We start from the raw sequence: 9,075 nt of genomic DNA, 5'->3' as shown, positions 1-9,075 counted from the left end.
TAAACATTCGTATGCCCCTGCATGCTTTTGCCACCAGTCCAGAGGACATGCTTCCATGCTGACGATACTCGTTAAAAAAAAGTAATGTGTGAATTAAATCGGTGACTCAGCTCCTTGGGGGAGAATTGTCTTCTCCTGCTCTCTTTTACCTGCACTCTGCCACAGATTTCATCTCCTAGCCATCTCGGATGATGACCCAACACGTGGTGTTCGTTTTAAGAACACTTTCACTGCAGATCTGACAAAAGGCGAAGAAGGACCAATGTGAGATTTCTAAAGATAGCCACAGGACTTGACCCAAGAGTTAAGAGTCTGAAATTGGACTCCAAAATTTGAGCGGGATGAGGCGTGGCGCATACTTTCTGAAGTCTGAAAAGAGCAACACGCCAATGTGGAAACGACAAGATCCCAACCACCGAACAAGGAAATGAACCTTCCGCTGGTGACATCTCAATCTGTCCTCAACATGGACGCATGAGCTCTGGAACGGTGCCTGAAACGCGAAGGGACGTATGATTCTTCAGCACATCTGGCCTGTCAATATCCTGCGATGCCAGCTACAACAGTGCCCTGTCAATGCCTGGTCTCCCTTTTAGGTGACCCTGTCAACGAGAAGTGGGCAACATTAGCTCCTGCAAATGTCAACAAACCCCTGTTTGTCTGAGCGATTGGCTGAACAAGCAGTAGGACTGAGAGGGCTTGTGGCCTTTCAAGTTTTCCATCGTTTTATTTTTGAATGCAGTTATTCCATTCTGTTACGTGTGAAAAATGCAGATTTTTCTTCCCCATAATTACAGCACTTACTCCTAGACGACATTTGCTGACTGGCTTTAGCAAGAATCATGAAAAATGGGTCTTCACACATTTAGCACTGACTGTCAGCCCCTGCCATGTCGTGATGCCGTTCAAAGCACAAGACACTGTTTTGATGAAAGTATTTTAGCGCTTGTAGGCCCGGAATGTATTCAGCTGATTTTTAGAGCCCGTTAGACTTTTGGTACGTTTTTCAAAAGCATCTGTTTAAAATAATGTAGGTCTGGGATCGGGCACCTGACCACACAGATGGGGGCCTAGGGGGCTGTTCCAAACAGGTTAGGCACCAGGGGCTAGCTCCACAAAAATACTGAGCTGGGCTTGCCTGCTACTTTCACTTTAGCTCCCTAAATCTGACACTGAGATGCCGCCAATCCTCAACCCCCCCCAGCTACAGCCTAAATGTAAGGGGACTGTTGCCCCCTTACTAATAGTCAGTGGGGGTGTTTTGGTTGGCTCGCTCCCAGTACTAAAAGGGGAAGGGTGGATGGGAAACCAGGACCCTGAGACTGATTGTCCCCAGGAACAATGGGGAGAGGCCAACGCTCCAGGTCAGCCTGAATGACCGGGCGAGAAGGCTAATGAGGGAGTCAGGAGGCCAGGGGGGTCCCGTCCTCTGTGAGAGCTGGATTTGCCTGGGTCAGACGGACAGAGTGGGGCCGAGCTAAGGAGAAAGCAGGGGCCCGAGCTGAGCTGGGGAGCGGAGCTGTGCCGATCCAGAGGGACCAGTAAAGCAGCCCAGAGAGAGCAGACCTGTCGTGGGAGCAACCAGAGCCAGAGGGGCCAGAGAAGCAGCCCAGGGAGCTGGGGGCAGAGCAGCAGCCGTGCAGAGACCGAGTGGTGGGGCTGGGGCTGGAGGAGTCCGGAGCTGGGTGTGGTGAGCAGCTGGGGAGAGCGAGGGGGAGCCTGGGCAGCGGGCCCCGCACAGGGAGACGCCTCAGCCAAGGGGCTCTGCAGGCCAGGCTTGGATCGTAACCCCGACAGGGCGGGGGCCACACTGGGAAGAAGGGTCCTGCCACTTCGAGCCTGAGAGCGTGTGGCTGCCACCAGAGCGAGTGTCTGACCCGCAGCATCCCCGCAGCACGGCCAGGGCCGGAGAAGGGGCCTGGGACTCACAAGGAGCAGACTGTGAACTGCCCTGACGTTCCAGAGATGCTGTTTGTGACGTTCCCTGCCACAGAGCGGGGTGATGTGTTTCCTTTCACCTTTCCCATTTTCCCTTATTCTTTTTTAAATTAATTGTTGATTAAATAACTTGCATTTGCTTTAAATTGTATGGAATGGTCAGTGGGTCAATGAAGTGCCCAGTGCAGAGAGTACCCCGGAGTAGGGACACCCGAGCCCCTGTCCTAGCTGACCACCGCAGGGTTGGGGGTCGAGCCCCCCAGGAATCCTGGGCCCAGCCTTGTCGGGGTTATGAGGACTCTGCCAGACAGGAGAGTGGAAGGGGAGTCCTCGAGGGCAGGGAGGTCACTGGGTAAAGGGAGTGGGAGCGAGGACTCAGATCCTTTCGCGAGCCCACTTCACCGGGGTCGTGCAGAAGCCAGGACAGTTCCCTACAAGAGCGGGACTATTCCCCCGCTTACAGGAAGAAGGAGGTGCCTGAAAGTAGGACCCACAAAACCCAGCGTGCGAGGCATCTCCACACCGACGCTAACCAACGGGAAAGGCCGATGGGAGGGGTGTGTCCTGAGCCCCCCCTGCCTCTCTGGATCTCAGGTTACGAGGTCTGGCTTGGAGAGAGGTACCTCCCCCGGCTCCTGCCCGCCCAGCTTTCCCCCACCCCCTGCCCTGCCCTGCCCTGCCCCGGCCGTACCTGGTTCCAGCCCGGCCCTGCCGCGGGGTGGGACCAATACTGCTGCCAAGGCCGTCCCGAGGGTGGTGCGGGCCCGGGGCAACCCCCCCTCCGCCCCAGACCCCGCCCCACTACACCCCTTCCCCCAAGACCCTGCCTCCTTCCGCCCCTGAAGCAGCAAGATTAATCCCATACGTTGCATTGATTGTGACTTATTTGCCTGATTTGAAACGAGACCAAAAGGACCTGAGTCTCCTCGCTGTCGATAGCCCCCGCTCGGCCAACCAGCCCTGAGACTCTGAGGGGCAGGCGGCTGAGAGGTCTCACCAGAGGTCCCACAGGACGGCCAGGTCACCATCAGAGCGGATCGCTCTCAGATCCAGACCCACCTCTTTGTGAGGACCTCCCGCGATGAGAGCAACCCCCCCTTGCCCACCCTCCTCCTTGGGAGAGAGAGGGAAACAGGGAAAAAAGAAGCAAGAGAAGAGGAGAAAGGAGGGAGGAAAGAGGAAAAGGGAAACCCAAAAGGATAAACCCCAAGGTCCCCAGTGATTCCAAGCGTCAAAGCGCTCGGTAGGAAATCACATTCTGCCCCCTTAAGCCAGTGTTTTCTGTGCCGAGAATCCTGCCTGCAGCAGGTGCATCAGACCCAACAGGTTCCAAACCTCTCGCAGCCTCCGACCTTGTCCAAGGGACGTTCGTTTTCTGGCACAACCAGGGGTAGGAAAGGAGAAAACTCCACAGAGGCTCCTCCTCATGCTACGACGTGAATCCTAATTCTCTCCCCGTCCTCGAGGGGAGACCGGGAGAAGGAGACGTGCGGCAGCAAAGCCGGGGGGGTCTCAGCGACTGCCCTGGCCCTGCCCCTCGGCCCTGCCCCGCTGATGTCGGGGTCTCTCTGTGAGGTCACCCCCTCCCCACCACCTTTGCCCAATGGGCGGAGGTCCTGCAAAAGGCCTTTGTGATGTCACTGCCCCCCCCACCCCTCCCCTCCCAGCTGATGTCCTGCCCCTGCCCAGCCTCTTGGAGCTGGGAGTTGTTGCCCCCGGATCTCCGCACTCAATGACTGGTGAGTCGGGGGATGGAGCCGGCTATACAATAAACCACCCGTTTTTCATAAATTAGTCGACTTAAGGCCAGAAGGGACCATTGGAGCATCTAATATGACGCCCTGCATCTCCCAGCCCTCCCGTGTATCACAAGAGCTGCTTTTTGATGAAAGCACTTTCCCGAAGGGCATCTAGTCTTCACTGGAAGACATCAAGAGATGGAGAATCCATCACTTCTCTTGCCAGTTTGTTCCAGTGATGAGTCGCCCTCCCTCTTACAAATCTCTGCCTTGTTCTCAGGAGAATTTTTCTGATTTCTGCTTCCAGCCATTGGTTCTTGTTCTGCCTTTCTTTGCAAGACTAAAGAGCCCTTTAAATACTTGGTGTTTTCTCTCAGCGAAGGCACTGCAGGCTGCCATCAGCTCACCTCTCCATCTTTTTAAAAACTAAACAGACTGAGTCTTTCTGTCCCTCCTTATAAGTCTTCTCCATCCCTCAAATATGGCTCTTTTTTGCACCCTCTCCAGTTTTTTTAACGTTATTTTTGAAATGTGGACACCAGAACGGGATGCAGTATTCCAGTGTCAGTCTCCCCGCTGCTGAATCACCTCCCTGTCCATCCTCTCTTTATCTATCCATGGATGGCGTCACGGACTCAAAGGACTTGTGCTCTCTCTCAGCCTCGTACAGTCCTTGGGAGGAACCCCCTTCAGTGTGACAGCCCTTCTTGGAGATCCACTCTCTCGAGGGTTAAGCCGTAGGCCCTTCCGCCTCCTGGAACACCTCTTCTCTCAGCCTTGAGCATGCCTGTCTGCCGTGGGCCCCCTCAGGGAGTCCCCTCACTCTGGACCCCTGGGGCCTCTACTCCCGGAGGGTAGAACGCAACCCCGATCCCGAGACTGCCGTGACTCTCAGCCAGCGTAAAAGAGAGGGGTTTACTGAGCATCTGAACACAGCACAGGAAACTCTCAGGGCCTCAGGCCTAACCTCCCTCTGCACAGTCCATCTAGGTCTCTCCTGCACCCGTGTGGGCTCTGGCTGTTTTCTCTCCCCAGTCCAGAAGCCCCCTCCTTCCAGCTAAGCGTCCGATATCACCTTCCCACAAGCCTGTGTCCTTTGTCTTCTGTCCCAGGTGAACAGGCTGCCTGGGTCTCCTCTATCTCAGCCTCTCCTCTCCTCCCTCTTTTCTTTCCCCCTGGCTGGAAGCAGTCACCGGGTCTTCTCTCCTCAGCCCATTGTCCTTCTACTGGCCCGACCTGGCTGTGACTTCCAAGCTGGGCCTCCCGCTCACCAGTCGCTGGGGTATCCGTTCTCCAGGCCTTTGCCTGAGGGCCCAACTGACAGGAGAGATCACCGCTGGTCCTCTGTAACAACAAACTACCTCTCCCACCTCGTTAAACAAACAGCACCCAGGGAAACTGAGGCATGCAAACCATTGAAAAACCAAGAAAATCCCCCCGTCATCACCGATGGCTTTGGCCCTGTTCCCCACAGCATCGCACCGGGAGCGGATGTTGAGCGGCTTGCCCGGTATGACACCTAAATCCTTGACAGAGTCACGGCTTCCCGGAGTACAGTTCCCCCTCGGTGGCCTGCCTGCTCTGTCCTGCTGCCCCCTCCCACTGCGCCAAGAGGGGACCTGGTGACTGGAGCTGCTGTGGTTGTGTGAGAGCGCCGGGCTGAGAGACCAAAGGGCACCTCCGTTCTGGAACAGAGGGGTCTGGCCGGTAGGCGCAGTCGCCCCCGGTTTGGGACACAGAAGGGGCTGTGGCTGGCAGCAGCTTGAAGCCCGTCCCCCAGCTGCGCTAGGCACTGTTTGAATGAGTGCAACGTCCGTGTTACATACGGGCTCCTGGGGCTCGGTCGGAAGCACTGAACTGCCTCAGAGTTCTCTGTTTGCAAGGTCGGTCCCAGGAGATTAGAGAGACAAGGCAGGGAGGGGATCTCTTTCATTCTCCAACTTCTGCTGGGGAGAGACAAGCCTTCGAGCTCCGCAGATCTCGTCCTCAGGCCCTGGTCTCTCTCTGTTAGCCAACGGCCAAGGATGTTTGGTGAGGTTCCAGCTATGCCCGTTTATACCATCCGTGACTTTAACCGCTAGGACGCACTGTCCCTTCGCGGCGGGCAGCCCGGGCTAGGCTGACGGATGCCCCAAGGTCCTAACCACCCGTGACTTTAACTGCTAGAGCTCAGAGCTCCTTCGCAGCGAGCAGTCAATACTGACTGACAGGTGCCCCAATGGCAGCACTAAGAGCCTCTCCACACCCGTGACTTTAACTGCTAGAGCTCAGAGCTCCTTCGCAGCGGGCAGCCAGGATTGACTGACAGGTGCCCCAAGAGTTTGCCCCGTGGAGGCGGCACAACTCAATTCTAGGCTCTTAGTACTCTCACCTAATGGCCAGGCTTTAGAGCCAAAACGGCTGAGGTTCTTTAATTGTGTTGGCTGCTTTACAGTAAACCAGAGAAAACAAGTCAGGCTTATGCATAAATGGTTACCAAAATTTATTAAGCTACATTCTAATCATGTGGTTACAAAATTGCTAGTGCCTACTTATTTAAATGTAGAGATGTTACACACACAAACAAGTTACAAAACTGAAGCCACAATCCCAAAGAAAGAAAACAAAGTATAGAGCTCTATTTCAAAATATGTGTACACTAAAGATAGGAGATCAGGTGTGGGTGCTTCTTACCCTCCTTGCATCTCTCGATTCCAGCGGTGCCAAGCCAGGATCGGTCACTCAATTCCGCGGAAAGACGAATAAGGGACAAGGCGTAGGGACCCTCTCAGCTGCAGAAGCCTTGGGAGGCTGTCACTTATCTGACCAGCAGATAGATAGTGAAAAGCACTCAAAAATCAGGGTGCTGTAGGTCCCCTACTTATACCTCTGTACTCCTTTCTTCTCTTTCTCCTTTCTTATGCCAAATTGAGGCTGGTCTGTCGGGGTGACGCCAGCTTTCGCAAGAGTAGTTTACACTTGCAAGGGAGAGAAACAATAAGTGTCGACTACTGGACATTTCTTTTATCAGGGTAAATATTTTCCCACCTAGGACGTTGGTGTCAGTGCATCACTCTATTTAGTAGGGGCGAAGAGCCATGTCTGTCACAGGGCCTCTGCCTGCTGTGAGCTTAATCCTTGTATCTGTTCCCAGAGGCACATTGTAGCAGCACACCTGTGCTTTCACAGCTTCAAAGGCTGTGCTGGAATATATGTTAAGTGCCCTGTTGCGGCTTCCTCCTGTGTTTCCAGCAATGCTGGTCTGAGCAGGGGGGGGCTGGCTGTCTGGCTACACTCTCCCCAACAGAACCGGGTCCAATAAACCATATGACCTCCCCGGCCTGGTCTCTCGGTGTTTTCTGCTCCCACGGGCGTGGCTGGGAAGGGCCACAGGGCTCAGCAGGCTCAGGGAGAAACCTCAGCCCCACTGGAGACAGGAGGGGAGCAAACCTCACAATCCGTGTGGTCCCTGCAGGTCTGTGCAACTGCCCCCCACTCACTCAGTGGCAGTCTGTGGGGGAGGTCTAGGGTGGCCAGGTGTCCTGATTTTAGAGGGACAGTCCCGATTTTTGGGTCTTTTTCTTATATAGGCTCCGATTACCTCCCACCCCGATCCCGATCTTTCACACTTGCTGTCTGGTCACCCGAGGGAGGTCTGGCAGCCCCCTCCCCAGCCACAGTCCATGCGTGCCCAGCAGTCCCTGTGAAAGCTCACCTTTTCCGGGTGTCTGTTTCACACCCTCTGCCAGAGACGTTCCCCATTCTTTCTCCGGTTCAGCTGGCAGCAGGTCTCGTGCGAGGGGCGGGAGAGAGCTGAGATTTCAGGCTGCTGTCTTATGGCGGGATTGCTGCGATTAACTGGCTGAATGTGCTAATTCTGAGGACGAAACGGGGAAAGGGGCAGAGATCGAGAGTCAGGGAGTGAAATGGAGAAAATACAGGAAGCATTTCGAGCAAGGGCGAAGTGCAATGACCTGATTCCAGAATATTCTCTGCACCCCTTGTCTAACTCTGGGCCTGATTCTCTTCCGCATTGACGGCCCTTTCCCTGTCTCCGGCCGTGTCTGGAGGGCTTTATGCCCCTGTCCAGCCCCTTCACACTGCCAGGAAGGGAGAGCTGTTATGGAATCTTAGCCCAAAGAGGAACCAGGCCCTGTGTCACCTTCATCCTGGGTTTCAGATGACCCCGAGAAGTTGGGGGGCCACCGGGGCCTAGAGCATGGCCCTGCCACAGCGGCCCCGCCCCCGGTCATCCTCTTCCCCCGAGGCCCCGTCCCCCCACTGTTCACTCCTCTGGCCCCCGAGGTCCCCCTACCTGCCCCTCGCTCCTCTCCGCCTCTTCCCCCAGGACTCCACTCACCCCCTGCTTGCTCCTCTCCACCCCTTTCCCCGAAGGGGGGCTACCGGGGGCCATGGGGCCAGGCACCCGTCCCTTTTCTCTGTCTTCGGTGAGCGGGGGGCAGGGGGGTCCTTGGGGAAGGAGGTGGAGCAGGACAGGAAGAGGCACGAGAAGACGGGGCTACGGGGGAAAAGGCCGAGGGGGGGTGGGGTGCAGGTTTTGGGGGAAGAGGCGGAGGGGGGATGGGAAGAGGCAGAGCAAGAGCAGGGCATCGGGCTAAGAGGCAGAGGGGAGCGGGGTGCAGGCGGGGCCCCCACTTCTCTGGAGCTTCGCTTCCAGCGCTCGAAAGTTGACCACGGGCCCACGGGCCCACGGGCCTCCGGCGGGGAGACCCCCCCCACATCCCCAGCGTTTCCCCCCCGCATGGACGGCCTTTTGGGGGAGGCTCAGCCTCCCGTGGCCTTTTATACGGGCTGCCCGTGCTCAGCTCCTTCCACTCTCAGGAGAGGAGCAGCACCCAGGGGTGGGGCTGAGCCGGGAGGCGCTGGGTGAGGGGCAGAGGCCTCGGGAGCTCAGACCGCAGGGACACAGCGTGAGGCACCATCCCAGGCATCCCCCTGAAAGGAGCAGAACAGGGTTTACCTGGGGTCGGGAGTGTATGGAGAGCGTCTCAGGTCCGGTGGAGATGTATTGCCCTGGTGAGCAAGTGTGGCTAAAACACAGGCCTCGCTGTGAGCAGGATTTGAACCTGCGCAGGGAAACCCGAATGGATTTCGAGTCCAACACCTTAACCGCTCGGCCCTCACAGCTGTGAGTGACGTGGCCCCCAGTGGCAGTCTCTACTGGAGCGGCTGGAAGCCGAAGGGAAGGAGCTCTCCACCCTCAACGAGCAGCCGTAGCCATGTTGGCAGGAGAAGCTCTCCCAGCACCATAGCACTGTCCACACCGGCGCTTTGGTCCGTGTAACTTGTGTCACTCGGGGGGTGGCTTATTCACACCCCGAGCCACATACGTTCTACCGACAGAAGGGGGAGTGTAGACGCAGCCTTAGCAGAGACGCGATTAAGATCCACTTCCTGG

At 56.5% G+C, this 9,075-nt stretch overlaps 1 non-coding gene across 1 annotated transcript; it reads right to left on the bottom strand.

The window, feature by feature from the left end:
• Positions 1-8,722: 8,722 nt before the first annotated feature.
• On the bottom strand, positions 8,723-8,804 carry TRNAS-CGA (transfer RNA serine (anticodon CGA)). Its single transcript has one exon. It is a non-coding gene; the product is annotated as a tRNA-Ser (tRNA).
• Positions 8,805-9,075: the final 271 nt, after the last annotated feature.

The sequence above is a fragment of the Lepidochelys kempii genome, chromosome 11 (genome assembly GCF_965140265.1).
Source record: "Lepidochelys kempii isolate rLepKem1 chromosome 11, rLepKem1.hap2, whole genome shotgun sequence".
NCBI lineage: Eukaryota > Metazoa > Chordata > Testudines > Cheloniidae > Lepidochelys > Lepidochelys kempii.
This window is presented reverse-complemented; position numbering and strand designations above follow the sequence as displayed.